We start from the raw sequence: 17,620 nt of genomic DNA, 5'->3' as shown, positions 1-17,620 counted from the left end.
GTAGCAACTGCAGGAAGCAGCCCCTACTCTAGAGCTGGGAGAATGAATGCGATTGGAATGAGGGAAATAAACTCACAGGAGAGGCCTGGAGCTGACACACAGACCTCGGAGGAGGGGGCACTGCTTGGCTGGTGCTAGTGTCTCTGAGTAGGGAAGAGGTCCTGTGGGTCTGGAACCCAAACTTTTGAGGAGAGGACATAGTCCAAATAGGGCTAGGATCTCCAGTAGATGGCGGGAGGTACATGATGAAGGTTTAATTGAGGACTAGATTTAGCTGATGCTGCTGGATTGAAGCACTGAGATGCAGGTATGCTCCCACAAACCGGAACCAGATAGAAAGCCCCCAGGAAGCTTCCAGGAAGAAGCCCTTTGCTCTCTCCTGGCTGGCAGCCTCCTGCTCTGCTCTCCCAGTGGAGCCTGCAGGGGAGCCAGTGGGAACACAGAGGCACCACCCAACACTGCAAAGCAGAAATGAATCAGGGCAACCCACCGGTAGGGCACAGACCATGACGGGGGACCCTGGTCATTCCCATGTGGAAGATACTGCTTACTAAACCTGTGGGTGGGCTCACGTTTATCCTTATATGCTTCACAAAACCTAACATAGGTTTCATCCATTTCTAAATTATCTATTTTTTTTCCTTCTACCAAGATTGAAGTCAAGGCCTATCTTTTAATTCTGACTCTGCCTTTCAATAGTTGTGTGATTGGTGCCTGTCATTTCATAACTCTGAGCTTCAGTTTCCATATCTCTATAACAGGGAAAACAACACCTATTCCTCACAGGGTTGCTGTGTGACATGAGAATGAAAGCTTAGTGTGGTGCCTGGCACATGGTGAAGAAGATATTCAAAAACATCTGTTCATTCCGAATATAAAGCCAAATGTGTGTGTGCCAAGTTGCTTCAGTCATGTCTGACTGCGCGACCCTATGGACTGCAGCCCAGCAGGCTCCTCTGTCCAGGGGATTCTTCAGGCAAGAAGACTAGAGTGAGTTGCCATGTCTTCCTCCAGGGTATCTTCCCAACCCAGGGCCTGAACCCATGTCTCTTACCTCTTATGTCTCCTGCATTGGCAGAAAGGTTCTTGACCACTAGCGCTACCTGGAAAGCCCCATGAAGCCAAATATCTCCCTTTAAATTGTTTGTCAACCATTTTCAACAGTAAGTTCCAGGATCCTAGAACTCTTCGGTTAAGTCTTTGTTCTTTTTCTCCTAAGAGTGGACCATGGGAGACTTCCACATTGTCTCCAGCCCTCAACCAGCAGAGGGAAGGGAGGGAGGCTCTCAAGAGACCCCTGGTGGCACCTAGTGGAAATCCCTGGGAGTGGAGGTGGCACTCTATCTCTGAGTGTGCCTTTTCCTTAGGAAAACAGCCCCCCTGCTTGGCTGAGAACTGTTTTAACCTGTCCTTCCTCTTGGACTCATTGCCAAGTGCTTGAGTCTGGGAGAATGCAGGAAATGGTTCTGTTAAAACATCTGGCTGGGGTGGTACCCAGACTTGGGGAAACAGCACTGAAAGTGATGTTGGTGCTGGGGTCCTCTCCCCGGCCAGTGGGAGAAGCTCAGCTGGACCTTTAAGGCACCCTTGGGAGAGCTCCTCCATCCCCTTCCACATTTGGTGTCCCCAAGACCTAACTCCTCCAGGACTTGGGATTCCCTCTTCCCCAGGGGCAGCTCCTCAGGTCTTGCCCTGACCTCATAACTGATCCCTTTGCGACATCCCCACACGACTGGCTTCTCAGTATTAATAAAATCCCGTCCTAAAGCCTCACCAGGTGTCTCTGGTCCTGATCCGTTTAAATCCTGCTCATCCTCCAGAACATCAGGAACACCAACCTAGCCGAGAGCTCCCACCTCTAGCCCCTTGCCTCAGTGCTGGCCCCGCTCCCTTCAGTGTTCCTAAGGACTCGCCTTCTCGGGACTGGAGACCGCCTGGTCACCCTTTCTCCTAGTTCCCAGCGGGGCGGCTGAATCAAAGACGGAAGCCTGGGGTAATCAAGCTTAACGCGGAGCACTGGAAATCGGGCCGGTCAGGGACCAGCCAGGGACGCCGTCTCCTCCGTCACAGGGGAGGCTGGGACTCAGTGACTGTGCTTCGGAAGCCTGCGGCGTCCTGAGGTTTCCTCTAACAGCCCTGCTTCCTGATCAGTTTCAGGTCCAGCTCCAGGTGGGTTCGCAGCTGAAGCCCGCCTTTACCCGGCAGAAGGACGCGGCTGCCGAAGACAACTCTGGGCGAGGAGGGACGGATAACTACTGCTCCCCCGGAGACGCGGCAAGAATAAACGCAGTGTTTACACGCTAATGGTTTCTCCGTTCATAAATGTTACGTTTTCATCCACCTACTCCGAGGCAGCTGAGCACTTAAAAATCAGCTTTGTTTTCCAAAGGGCCACGTGTAACCCCTTGGCGGAACGTGTGGCGTGTTCAGCTCTGGAGAAGGTCGCGGGGGCAGGCCGGGGGCGGGGAAGCCCTTAGCTGAAAGCCTTGCGGACAGGCGACCCCTTGTCGGGGAGTAGGGGGGGGCGGGGAAGGGGCCCCAAATCTGAGGGCCAGAAGAAGCTGCGGTGATAGTCTCGGCCCTGCCCCCGGCAAGCCTGAGGACTGGGAAGCAGGCCTCATCAAGGGCGCCTGCGGCTCGGGCAGGGACGGCAGGGGGCATCCAAGGTCATCCCCCCCAGCGGAGCGTGCGGGCAGTGCGAGGCTAAGCCCGGAATCGCTGCAAGAGCGCCGGATTTCGAGTTCGCGGAGAGATACTACCCTGGAGGGGCGTGGTCTCGAAGGGGGCGTGTCGGGATGTCGAGGGGCGTGGTCTGGTGGGGCCGCCTCCGGTGACAACCTAGAAGGCGGTGGTGCTGCCAGCCCGCCTGGTGCTAGGCGAGATGAGGCTGGAAAAGATCAGCTTGGCATTTTAGGCGGGTCCCTCTGGCGCTGGACGGTGGGTGGGGAGGGAGAGATCTCGAAGAGAGAGCCCAGATCAGGAGGCGATTTCAGAAAGGCGCGGATAAAGAAAAGCCCTCATTAGAGCGACCACAGTGGCAAGGAGCAAAGAGGTGGCTCAAGAGGAGAAAGGCGTGGAGGACAGGCCTCCGACCTGAGGTCGACGGGGTGCGGGCGGCGACGAGCAGGGAGGAGCCTGAGCGCTCTGTTCTCGAGGCGGCTTCTCCGGAGGGCGGGCTGGCAGCCGCAGCCTTTCCCGCACCCGATCCCCGAGACTAGGCAGCGCTCCTCCGGAATTCGTCCTTGGCCGGCGCCACTGCGGGCGCTAAGAGCCGCGAGTCGCGCAGGACATGAAGGGAGGACCCGATGCGTGGCCATCTGCTGACCAGTCTGGAGCCAGTTAGAGCCACCGAGCTCTCCAGCACGCCGTCTGGCCCCAGCGGTCCCTCACCAGACTAAGCCCGCGCCTGGGACGCCTTCAGGATGCCTTGAGTCTGGAGGCAGAAATCCTGGTCACCCCTCTCTCTCCCGACTCCGCCTCCCTCCCCTACACTCGGAACCAGAACTGCTTATTTCTAGTCCACATATGATGGTGATAATCTATCAAATCTGCTGTGAACTGAGCACTCAATGTGTGTGTGTGTGTTCTAGCTCTGTGGGAAGCAATTTTTCATGTGTTTCCTCATAAATTCCTCTACTTTCCTACCACTTTCGTCATTTTGGCCAGTACCACCTGAATTATTATTTACTTATAATTTTTAAGGCACTCAAAATTTAAAGAAGTCCTACCTGAAATCACAGGTTTGATGCGCCATGTTTATTTTTACTAGTTCATATACTATACATATGAACTTAATATTCACTCATGGGACTTCCCCGGCTGTCCAGTGGTTAAGACTGTGCGCTTCCACTGCAAGAAGTGAGGGTTCGACCCTTGGTCAGGGAAGTAAGGTCCCCGCGGCCAAAATGAGAAAAGAAAGTTCACTGATAAGCCACATGAAATCATCTCATGTTCCACCAGTGGTCCCTGATTTTCGGACCAGTAAACTGAGGCTCAGGGAGATTATGTCCCTCCCACAATTCTGGCATAGGGCCAAGCTAGTGACCTGCTTAACTTCTGAAATTGCCAGCAACCTTGACACAGGATACTACAAAAGGAGGCAGCCTGGAGGGGTCCTAACAGAAGGGGAGCAACAACACAGAGATGTGTCCAAGACACTTAGGCTGGGCAGGAATGGGATACTCTGAGCCTCAGTTTTTCCATCTCTGAAACAGAGGTAGTAACAATCTCCTTCCTGAGATCCTTGTGAGAACTGATATAAAGCAGTGTTTCTCAAAATTCTCCAAGCCAGGCTTCAGCAATATGTGAACCATGAACTTCCAGATGTTCAAGCTGGTTTTAAAAAAGGCAGAGGAACCAGAGATCAAATTGCCAACATCCACTGGATCATCGAAAAAGCAAGAGAGTTCCAGAAAAACATTTATTTCTGCTTTCCTGACTATGCCAAAGCCTTTGACTGTGTGGATCACAATAAACTGTGGAAAATTCTGAAAGAGATGTGAATACCAGACCACCTGACCTGCCTCTTGAGAAACTTGTATGCAGGTCAGGAAGCAACAATTAGAACTGGACATGGAACAACAGGCTGGTTCCAAATAGGAAAAGGAGTACGTCAAGGCTGTATATTGTCACCCTGCTTATTTAACTTATATGCAGAGTACATCATGAGAAATGCTGGGCTGGAAGAAGCACAAGCTGGAATCAAGATTGCCGGGAGAAATATCAATAACCTCAGATATGCAGATGACACCACCCTTATGGCAGAAAGTGAAGAGCAACTAAAAAGCCTCTTGATGAAAGTGAAAGAGGAGAGTGAAAAAGTTGGCTTAAAGCTCAACATTCAGAATACTAAGATCATGGCATCCGGTCCCATCGCTTCATGGGAAATAGATGGGGAAAGAGTGGAAACAGTGTCAGACTTTATTTTCGGGGGCTCCAAAATCACTGCAGATGGTGATTGCAGCCATGAAATTAAAAGACGATTACTCCTTAGAAGGAAAGTTATGACCAACCTAGATCGCATATTGAAAAGCAGAGACATTACTTTGCCGACTAAGGTCCATCTAGTCAAGGCTATGGTTTTTCCAGTGGTCATGTGTAGATGTGAGAGTTGGACTGTGAAGAAAGCTGAGCGCCAAAAAATTGATGCTTTTGAACTGTGGTGTTGGAGAAGACTCTTGAGAGTCCCTTGGACTGCAAGGAAATCCAACCAGTCCATTCTAAAGGAGATCAGTCCTGGGTGTTCTTTGGAAGGACTGATGCTAAAGCTGAAACTCCAGTACTTTGGCCACCTCATGGAGAGTTGACTCATTGAAAAAGACCCTGATGCTGGGAGGGATTGGGGGCAGGAGGAGGAGGGGACGACAGAGGATGAAATGGCAGAATGGCATCACCTACTCGACAGACATGAGTCTGAGTGAACTCCGGGAGTTGGTGATGGACAGGGAGGCCTGGTGTGCTGCGATTCATGGGGTTGCAAAGAGCAGATTGAACTGAACTGAACTGGCTTGGCACATAGCAAGCCCTCAATAAATCTATACTGTTGTTACACAAAGTAGAGTAGGGAGTTCTGAGGCCATGCTTGTGAGTGAGTGGCTCCTCTGCCAAATTATCTGAGATTTCACAAACTCAGTTCCCCTTAGGCTACCACTGTTAGCGGTTTGGTGTGTATCCTTCCAGACCTTTGCTATGCATGTGCAAATAGTCTCTGTGTATGTATGTTATGTATATCCACACATGATTTACAAATGATTTGGGGTTTTGTTACCGTTTTTGTTGTTAGACTCGTAGACAAAAATGCTGTACTTACCCCACAGCTTGCTTTTATTTTATTTAACAGTATAGCTTGGAAATCTTTCCACATCAGCATGTATAGGTCTCTCTGCTTCATTCTTTTTTAATGACTACATAGTATTTCTTAATATCACTCTATAACATTTTATTTAGCCATTCTTCTACTGCTGGACATCTAGGATGTTCAAATTTTTCAGTTTTACAAACAGTACTGTGAAATATATGTTTATCCTTGGTTTTGCATTTCTAGGAAACAAGTTTATAGACATGGAGATTTTGAGGTAGACTATTAAAACATTCTATACTATTTCCTTTCAGTTCTCTATTAATTTTCTGGTTGATATTTAATCATTTAATTAGTCTGAAATAAGTTTTGGGGGTATGAAATAGTAATATAATGCTGCCTCGTGAATAGAGCAATTATCTTACTATTTAAAAATTAAATAGCTTCACCCTTACCCAATGGGTTTTTAAAAAATTCTTTTTATTTATTTAAGTAATTTATTTAACTGTGCCAGGTCTTAGCTGCAGCATGTGGGATCTAGTTCCTGACCAGGGATTGAACTCCGGGACCCTGAATTGGGAGCATAACGTCATAGCCGTTAGACTGCCAGGGAAGTTGCACCCAATAGTTTTTAATACTATCTTTATCATATCTTGGATTCCTTGGTTCTGTTTCTTGATCATTTATTTAGTTCCATTTATCTATTTATTTATATTATGCAAATATTTTTTAAATATTGTGGTTTGTAATACACTGATATCTGCTTAAAGCAAGTATTTTCTCTTTTCTGTAAAATTTCTTAAGTTTTCTTACATTGTCTCTCTTCCAAATGAACTTTAGAATTAATAAGTAGTTTCATTAAGAATCCTGTTAGAATTTTTATTGAGATTGTCTTAATGTATAGATTCATGTGGTAAGAACTAAAATCTTAACAGTATTGAGTCTTTCCATTCAGGATCATATATCTTTCTTAATTTACTCAGATCTTTGTTATGGCCTTCAACAAAGATTTGGGTTTTCTTTAAATAATTCTCACACTCTTCCTAGGTTTATTTTTTGATGTGTTATAGCTTAGTGGACATTGTAGATAGTATTTTTCATATCACACATGTATATGTTAATCTTATAACCAGAAATTAGTTTTATTATGAATTTTAAGTAGTTATTGTTAATGTGTAGAAATTCTGTTGACTTTTTAAAAATTGGAGTATAAATTGGCATGCAATATAGATTAGTTTCAGGTGTATAACATAGTGATTCAATATTTTTATACGTTAAAAGTTATCATGACTATTGATTTTGAGTATTTTATTACCTACCATCTTATTGAGATCCCATTAAAACCAGTAATTTTATATTGAGACTCTTGGACTTTGTGTTAACAATAACAATTTTACAATAAAACTAGCAGTGAATATTTATTGAGCATTTACTATGTGCCAGGATCAGTTCCAAGTGGTTGACATATTTTAATTAATATAATCCTCACAACACCAACAGCACAAACATACAAAACACAAGAGCAAGCATTCTGTGTCCCCCATCTTATAGGAAAAAACCAAAACCCTCCTGAGCTCCACTTTCCTCTTCAGTTACTTTTCATTTCTCTTTATTTTAACCAAAACTCCTGGAGGTATCAATTCATTTCCTCAAATTCTTTTAAAAAACATTTCCAACTGATTCAAAAATTTTAAGTCTATAGAAAAGTTGAAACAATAACACAATGAATACTCTTCAGGTAAATTTAACAATTACTGTTTCACCATATTTATCTTTTACTCTATATACTTTTTCTTTAAAAAAAAATTGAAGTATAGTTGATTTGCAATGTTGTGTTAATTTCTACTGTACAAGTGCAATTATACATGCTCATATATATATATATATATGCATACATGCATTCTTTTTATGTTCTTATTATGGTTTATCCCAAGACATTGAATATAGTTCCCTGTGCTATACAGTAAGACCTTGTTGTTCATCCATTCTATATGTTATTTAGTTTGCACATATTAACCCCAAACTCCCAGTCCACCTCTCCCCCACCCCGTCTATATATTTTAGATTAAGCCACAGCCATTATGACTCTTCACTCCTTCAGCTTTCATCTCCTAAGAACAAGTATATTCTCCTCTATAACCATGATTCCATTATCATACATCCAAGAAATCTGAAATTGGTACATTATTTAGTATATAGTCCATACTGAAGTTTGCCCAACTGTCCCTAAAATTTCTGTATAACTTCTTTTTTAATCCAGGACCCAATGAAGGATTAACATGCAATTAGTTATCATGTCTCTCAAGTCACCTTTAATCCAAAGCAGTTCCCCTGCCTTGTTCTGTTTTGTGAAGTTGATGTTTTTCTTTGTGGTTGAGCTGGGTCTTTGTCGCTCTGCACAGGCTTTCTCTCGTGGCGCGCAGGGGCTCCTCTATAGCCGTGCTGCACCGGCTTCTCCTTATGGTGGCTTCTCTCGTGGAGCGCAGGCTCTCGGCGCACGGCTGCAGTAGCTGTGGTGCGTGGGCTTGGTTGCTTCATGGCGTGCGGGATCTTCCCAGACCAGGGGTCGAATCCATGTCTCCTGCACTGACATGTGGATTCTTATCCACTGTGCCACCAGGGAAGTCCCAAAATTGATATTTTTGAAGAGTCTGAGGCCAAGGTTTTTTCTTGTTTTGTTTTGTTTTAATCTGGCTGCGCCGTGTTTTAGTCGTGGCACACCAGATCTTTAGTTGTGACATGTGAACTCTCAGTTGCAGCATGTGGGATCTAGTTCCCTGACCAGGGATAAAAACCCAGGCGCCCCGCACTGCAAGCGAGGAGTTTCACAGGCCATTGGTTTTGTAGGACGTCTCACTTTGGACTTATCTGATTGTTTCCTCATGATTATACGCAGGTTAAACCCTTTGGGTAAACATTTGGGTAATACGTCCTCATGTTTCACATCAGGGGGTTATATCAGTTCATCTCATTATTGACAATGTGCAGTGTGAGCATTTGGACTAAAGACCCGATTTCTCATGAATCCACTCTAATCAGGTTTTGTTCCGCCAGTGTCACCAACATGGTCCTTAAAAAGATCACCAAATTGACCCAGAAAGATGTTCTGGGGAGGGAGGTGGGAGGGGGGTTCATGTTTGGGAATGCATGTAAGAATTAAAGATTTTAAAATTTAAAAAATAAAAAACTAAAAATTAAAAAAAAAAAAAAAAAAAAAAAGATCACCAATTACCTCCGCATTTGCCATATTTAACTGTCAGTTCTCAGACCTTTCTCTCCTTGATGGTTCGGTAGTATTTGTTACGGAGACCACTTCTCTTCCTTGGAGTGTTTGCTTCTTTGGATTTCCAGACATCCCAAACGTCTGGCTTTTTCCTTGTCTGCCCACTCATCTCAGTCTCCTTCGGAATGCTCCCTGGCTCCCTAAACTCTCAATGCTGAGTGCCTGAGTGCTTGGACCTCTTCTCTAATTTCTGTCTACACTCACTCCCTTGGTGACCTCATCCAGCTTTTTGGCTTTCACACCATGCATTTACTGATGACTTCTAAATTTCCGTCTCTAGCCCAAACCTCTCTCCTAAATGCCAGGCTTGTATCCAACAATCTACTTGAAATCTCCACTAAAGTCTAATTAAGCACCTCAATCTTAACATGCCCATAACTAAGCTCCTTTTATCCCCCTCCATCCTGCCCTCTTGGGTTCCCTTTTCTCAAGCAATAGCAACTTCATTCTTGCAGTTTTTTAGGCCAAAAACCTTGGCGCCATAAACTCTTCTCTTTCTCGTGCCCATACCTGTCAGCAAGTCCCAGCGAGCCTACCTGTTAAAAATATCCAGAATGCCACCTCTCACCACCTCTACTGCTACCCCCTGAAATCCAGACCACCATACCATGTCACATTTGCCTTACTGCCATAGCTTCCTAAGGGGTTCTCCTTCCTGCTCTACCCTTATTCTCCTTATTTTCCACACAGCAATTGGAGTAATTTTGTTAAAACTTAAGTCATACAGTTTTATCCTTCTGCTTAGAACTCTCTCCAGAGGCTCCTCCTCTCAGGGTTTTTACTGGGACCTCTAAGTCCTGCAGGATCTGGTTCCCATTGCATCTTTGATTTTCCTCCTACTCTGCCTCCCTATGGTTCCTGAACACACCAGGCTCACTGCCCCCTCAACAGGGCTCCTAGCAGGGTCTGGATACTCTTCTCTCACATCTGTATGGCTTGCTGTCTCATTTTCTTTAGGTCTTTTTTTTTTTTCTTTAGGTCTTTTTTTTTTTTTTCTTTAGGTCTTTACTCAAAAGACACCTCTTTTGAGGTTTATGCCGCCTTCCTGGCCTAACTCCCAGGACCCACTCCCCTTGTATCACAACACTTCTTACCCATGTTACATTTTTCTCTTCAGCACCTACCACTATCTAATAAATGACATATAATCATCCTTTGGTGTCTGTAGGGGATTGGTTCCAGGATCTTTTTCCCATACCAAAATCTGCTGATGCTGAAGTCCCACAATGGGGATTCTGCATCTGTGGAACCCAGGCATATGGTGCATTTATTGTATATTTATTGAACAACAACAACAACAAAATTCCAAGGGCTTCTCGGGTGGTCCAGTAGTTAAGACTCCACCCTCCCAATGCAGGGGGCCTGTGTTCATTCCCTGGTTGGGAAACTAGATCCCACACGCTGCAACTAAGAGTTTGCATGCCACAACTAAAGATCCCGGATGCCACAGTGCAGACTGAAGATTCCAGGTGCTGCAACTAAGACCCGACACAGCAAAAACATTTTGTAAAAAATGTGCCTATACGTGGGCCTGCAAAGTTCAAGCCTGTGTTGTTAAAAGGCATGAGCTTAAACTGTGTGGGTTCACTGATATGTGGATATTTTTCACTAAACACACTCCCCAGTATCATGATCAGCAGTGGCTGATTTCCTGGATGTGGAACCATGACTGTGGAAGGTCAGCTACGGGGCTAGAGCATCTGAGATTTTGGTATCCACAGTCAATCCTGGATCCAATCCCTGGGGATTCAGGGGGACTATGGTATTTTACTTCTTCATCCTCTAAGGATTATCCTTGTTGTCTATTTCCCTCACTAGAATGTAGCTCTAGAATATCTATGAGGACAGAGAATTTTGTTTTGTCCACTTCAGTATTCCATCAGTAGTGCCTAGCACACAGTATGTGCTCCATAAATATAAACTTTCTGAATGAACAAGGCATTGGGCCTGAACTTTTATTTTTTTGCTGCTGCACTCCACAGCTTGTGGGATCTTAGTTCTCCCACCAGGGGAGAACCCAGGCCCTAGGCAGTGAAAGCACTGAGTCCTACCCACGGGACCTTCAGGGAACTGCCAGAGCCTGAACTCTTAACTATGAAGCCATGCTGCAAATAATTATTTCCTTAAAAAATATATTTTCTGATTGACTAAAACTTTATGAAGAATGTTTAGAGATAGTGTTGGAAAAAATACTCCTAATGAAATTCGGGAGAGAATGTGGAGAAAAGGAAACCCTCTTGTACTGTTGGTAGGGAGAACAGTATGGAGATCCCTTAAAAAGCTACGAATAAAAACACCAAATGGATCCACCAATCCCATAAAAGGGCATATACACTGAGAAAAATCATAATTTGAAAGACATATGTACCCATGTTCACTGTAGCACTATTTACAATAGCCAGGACATGGAAGCAATTATTAATAGATGTCATAGACAGAAGAATGGATAAAGAAGCTGTGGTACATATATACAATGGAATATTATTCAGCCATTAAAAGGAATGAATTCAGTCAGTTCTAGTGAGGTGGATGAACTTACACTGTCACAGAGAGGGAAGTAAGTCAGAAAGAGAAAAACAAATATTGTATATTAATGCATATATATGGAATCTAAAAATGGTCCTGATGAATCTATTTGCAGGGCAGTAATAGAGACACTGGAGGTGGAGTAATAGAGACAGTGGAGGTGATGGAATTCCAGTTGAGCTGTTTCAAATCCTGAAAGATGATGCTGTGAAAGTGCTGCACTCAATATGCCAGCAAATTTGGAAAACTCAGCAGTGGTCACAGGACTGGAAAAGGTCAGTTTTCATTCCAGTCCCAAAGAAAGGCAATGCCAAAGAATGCTCAAACTACCGCACAATTGCACTCATCTCACACGCTAGTAAAGTAATGCTCAAAATTCTCCAAGCAAGGCTTCAGCAATACATGAACCGTGAGCTTCCAGATGTTCAAGCTGGTTTTAGAAAAGGCAGAGGAACCAGAGATCAAATTGCCAACGTCCGCTGGATCATCGAAAAAGCAAGAGAGTTCCAGAAAAACATCTATTTCTGCTTTCCTGACTATGCCAAAGCCTTTGACTGTGTGGATCACTGTGGAAAATTCTGAAAGAGATGTGAATACCAGACCACCTGGCCTGCCTCTTGAGAAACTTGTATGCAGGTCAGGAAGCAACAGAACTGGACACGAAACAACAGACTGGTTCCAAATAGGAAAAGGAGTACATCAAGGCTGCATATTGTCACCTTGCTTATTTAACTTATATGCAGAGTACATCATGAGAAACGCTGGGCTGGAAGAAGCACAAGCTGGAATCAAGATTGCCGGGAGAAATATCAATAACCTCAGATATGCAGATGACACCACTCTTATGGCAGAAAGTGAAGAGCAACTAAAAAGCCTCTTGATGAAAGTGAAAGAGGAGAGTGAAAAAGTTGGCTTAAAGCTCAACATTCAGAATACTAAGATCATGGCATCTGGTCCCATCGCTTCATGGGATATAGATGGGGAAAGAGTGGAAACAGTGTCAGACTTTATTTTCTGGGGCTCCAAAATCACTGCAGATGGTGATTGCAGCCATGAAATTAAAAGACACTTACTCCTTGGAAGGAAAGTTATGACCAACCTAGATAGCATATTAAAAAGCAGAGACTACTTTGTCAATAAAGGTCCGTCTAGTCAAGCCTATATGGTTTTTCCAGTGGTCATGTATGGAAGTGAGAGTTGGACTGTGAAGAAAGCTGAGCGCCAAAGAATTGATGCTTTTGAACTGTGGTGTTGAAGACTCTTAAGACTCTTGATTCATGGGGTCGCAAAGAGTTGGACACGACTAAGTGACTGAACTGAACTGAACTGAATAGAGACACAGACATAGAGAACAGGCTTGTGGACACAGTGGGGGAAGGAGAGTGAGACAAACTGACAGTTTAGTTAGCTAAACTAACTTTAGCTAGTGGGAAGTTGTATTAATATAACACAGGGAGCTTAACCTGGTACTCTGTGACAACCTAGAGGAGTGGGATGGGTGGGGGGCTGGAAGGGAGGTTCAAGAGGAAGGGGACATTTGTATCAGTCAGTCAGTTCAGTCGCTCAGTCAGGTACAACTTTTGGCGACACCATGAATTGCAGCACGCCAGGCCTCCCTGTCCATCACCAACTCCCGGAGTTTACTCAAACTCATGTCCATCGAGTTGGTGATGCCATCCAGCCATCTCATCCTTTGTTATCCCCTTCTCCTCCTGCCCCCCAATCCCTCCCAGCATCAGGGTCTTTTCTAATGAGTCAACTCTTCGCATTAGGTGGCCAAAGTACTGGAGTTTCAGCTTTAGCATCATTCCTCCCAAAGAACACTCAGGACTGATCTCCTTTAGAATGGACTGGTTGGATCTCCTTGCAGTCCAAGGGACTCTCAAGAGTCTTCTCCAACACCACAGTTCAAAAGCATCAATTCTTCGGTGCTCAGCTTTCTTCACAGTCCAACTCTCACATCCATACATGACCACTGGAAAAACCATACAGGCTTGACTAGACGGACCTTTATTGACAAAGTAGTCTCTGCTTTTTAATATGCTATCTAGGTTGGTCATAACTTTCCTTCCAAGGAGTAAGCGTCTTTTAATTTCATGGCTGCAATCATCATCTGCAGTGATTTTGGAGCCCCAGAAAATAGTGTCTGACACTGTTTCCACTCTTTCCCCATCTATATCCCATGAAGCGATGGGACCAGATGCCATGATCTTAGTATTCTGAATGTTGAGCTTTAAGCCAACTTTTTCACTCTCCTCTTTCACTTTCATCAAGAGGCTTTTTAGTTGCTCTTCACTTTCTGCCATAAGGGTGGTGTCATCTGCATATCTGAGGTTATTGATATTTCTCCCGGCAATCTTGATTCCAGCTTGTGCTTCTTCCAGCCCAGCGTTTCTCATGATGTACTCTGCATATAAGTTAAATAAGCAAGGTGACAATATGCAGCCTTGATGTACTCCTTTTCCTATTTGGAACCAGTCTGTTGTTTCGTGTCCAGTTCTGTTGCTTCCTGACCTGCATATAGGTTTCTCAAGAGGCAGGCCAGGTGGTCTGGTATTCACATCTCTTTCAGAATTTTCCACAGTGATCCACACAGTCAAAGGCTTTGGCATAGTCAGGAAAGCAGAAATAGATGTTTTTCTGGAACTCTCTTGCTTTTTCGATGATCCAGCGGACGTTGGCAATTTGATCTCTGGTTCCTCTGCCTTTTCTAAAACCAGCTTGAACATCTGGAAGCTCACGGTTCATGTATTGCTGAAGCCTTGCTTGGAGAATTTTGAGCATTACTTTACTAGCGTGTGAGATGAGTGCAATTGTGCGGTAGTTTGAGCATTCTTTGGCATTGCCTTTCTTTGGGACTGGAATGAAAACTGACCTTTTCCAGTCCTGTGACCACTGCTGAGTTTTCCAAATTTGCTGGCATATTGAGTGCAGCACCTTCACAGTACCTATGGCCTATTCATGTTTCTGTATGGTAGAAACCAACAGAACACTGTAAAGAAATTATTCTCGAATTAAAAAAATAGCACTGGTCAGACCACCAATGACGAATTTCAAGATAAAAAATAAAAGAACTCATAATGACTTAAAGAGAATGCTTCTTACCTAGTTTCACCATTAGTTATTAATGTTCTTACCGACTCAACTGACTTGATCATGTCACCTAAATCCTATTTCATTTAGAGACCATTGCTTAATGGCATAAGAATGACAGCTATTCGTCAGGAATTTAATAGAAAATGCATACTACCTAGAAAGATGGGAAATTGAAGGCATTTTTCTCTACGACTTTGCAAGAAATAGAATGTATGCTTATTAGCTTTATCAGAATTTAAAATTCTACCCCAGCATTTATTGACTATTATGTGCCCAGCCTCGTGTTTTCACGTTTTCACTTAATCTTCAAAATAATAAATCAGTTACTATATTTTAAGGTTTTGGAAATTTATTGTTAAAATCTGAAGGACAGGAGAAACATTTAGTTTAAATCCAGTCATGTCCAACTCTTTGGGTTGTAGTTCGCCAGGTTCCTCTGTCCGTGGAATTTTTCAAGCAAGAGTATTGGAATGGGTTGCCATTTTCTTCTCCAGGGGATCTTCCTGACCCAGGGATGGAACCCATGGCTTCGATGTCTCCTATATTGGAGGCGGATTCTTTACCTGCTGAGTCATCATGGAAGCCCGTATTTTAAGGTTATAGAAGTTTAACTTTACGATCTGAAGGACTGGAGAAACATTCCAGTATGAATCCAACCGATTTTTATTCAGTTTTTCCATGTACCAGTACTGGGGCTACAACAGAAAGGACACTGAACGGCTTTTATAGCTCATTCTAGTAGGGGTTAAAAAAGCAATGTAATTTCAGATTTGGATAAATAAGCAAATAAAACCAAGGGATGTGACAGTGTATGTGGGCAGAGGCTTTGGCTGCAGCTTAGTAAGCAAGTGGTGGAAAGATTGGTAAGGCCAGATCAAAAAGGCCTGCCTCATGAGCCAGTTTAGATGTTACGCTGTAAGGGGAAGCCACTAGAAATTTTTAAGTGGGGAAATGATCTGATATGATTTATGTTTTAGACGCATTCTCGGGGGGCTGTTGAGGCCAGGCGGAATGAGTGGATGAATGCAGACTGACTTATGGTAATAGTCCCGGTGAGAGGATAGCAGCTCGAACTAGGATGATAGAAGGGGAAGTGGAAAGTTTTGGGCTCTTTTAGGGGAAGTCAACAGGATTTAATGGAGGAACGAAGGTGATGGCTCGACTGAGCAGGTTGTAAGCAGCATGTCTTCAAATACAATTTTAATTTCTTGGCTACGCTGGGTCTTCGATGCTGCACGTGAGCTTTGTGTGCATGGGCTTTCTCTAGTTGCGAAGTGAAGGCTCATCTCTGGTTTCAACCAGTGACTTTCATCTCCGAGCACAGGTTCTAGGGCTCATGGGCTCAGTAGTTTGTGGTACACAGGCTGTTGTTTCACAGCATGTGGGATCTTCCCAGACCAGAGATTGAACCCACGCGCCCTGCATTGGCAGGCAGGTTCCCAACCACTGGACCACCAGAGAAGGCCCCTTCTTGTAATTTCTATTATCTGTCCCTCTCATTCCCAGTTTTGTCTCCCCTGCCTGTTTCTGTCAAGACTTCTTCCTAGAGACCTTGCCAAATTAACTGCTTTTGTGTATCTCGGGCATGGCAATGAGAACATTGCCTTGGGTTTAGACTACTGGGGAATAAATCCTATCTCTTCTATTTACTATGTGACCTTGGGCAAGTTTCTTCACCTCTAAAATACACAGTACCCATATCATAGCCAAGGATTTAGTCGTTGAGCAGTTTATATTACTCTGTCTCCAGCAGATTGACATATTCAAATTTGCAGTTTATTTCCTCTCAAATTCTAGGCTGTCAAGATCAGTTTTAGTGTTTTAGCCAAGGGATTCCTCATTTATCTAAGACAAACGACATTTCCAAATTCCTTCCTCCAAGCGCTTCCCATTCCCTGATCTTGCTTTAGGAAGATTTTAATCTTTTCTCTTCCCATGATTTTATAGGGTTTTTCATCTATAAAGTTGACTTGCTTTTTGAAATGTTTTCTGGAAACTTTCAGCTACTAATCTGCTATTTTCATAAGATACTTTATATTCAAGTTAGTTACTACTTTTTAGATGCTAAAAACTGCACAAGAATGGCAAGTTTAACTATGGTCCCCACACATCACTTTGTGCCCAACTCTAATTCACTTTTCCTAGGTCAAGTTCTCATGTAGTCAACTCCAAAGCATAGCAGGTAAAAGGATTTTCAGCCCAAATTAATAAGCATTAACTCAGGGATCAAAGGGAGTGGCAAATCATACTTATATCTAGTCAAAGAATAACCCTGACCTCAAAACCATGCATTGTTTAGACCCTAGTCAACTAAGAATAATCCTCCCAAACTCCACTACCTCTTTTAAGTAGGAATGAACTACCTACCTTATAGGAATAAAGACCATGGTATGAGATAAGCTCTGTAAGATATACATACCTATGTACACACTTTGGAGTAATAAAAGGTAAAAAAAAGTAAAAAAAGTTCCATCTATTTTGCATCATAATCAGAAACATGTTGAAGTTTTGTTTCCTGAATTTTAGGATTTTATAATGACTTACTATCTAAAAATGAGGTTACTGCTAAAAAGGAGCTTAAGGGGACTTCCCTGTGGTCCAGTGGCTAAGACTCCATGTTCCCAATGTAGAGGGTCCTGGTTCCATCCCTGGTCAGGGAACTAGATCCCACATGCTGCAACTAAGAGTTATGCTGTATGAAGATTCAACATGCCGAGTGCTACAGCTGTGACCTGGTGCAGCCAAATAAATAAACAAAATAATTTAAAAAAATAAAATAAAAAGGAGCTTAAGAACAGTGTGTTCATAAGCCCAATGTTATTTATACCTTATTGATGTAAATTTGTTTTTAGTTCATCTCACTTCAGTTTCAGAGCACCTTCGTTCATGTTACTAGTGTCAGTACACTAGGGATGTTA

The sequence above is a fragment of the Ovis canadensis genome, chromosome 12 (assembly GCF_042477335.2).
Source record: "Ovis canadensis isolate MfBH-ARS-UI-01 breed Bighorn chromosome 12, ARS-UI_OviCan_v2, whole genome shotgun sequence".
Classification (NCBI taxonomy): domain Eukaryota; kingdom Metazoa; phylum Chordata; class Mammalia; order Artiodactyla; family Bovidae; genus Ovis; species Ovis canadensis.
This window is presented reverse-complemented; position numbering follows the sequence as displayed.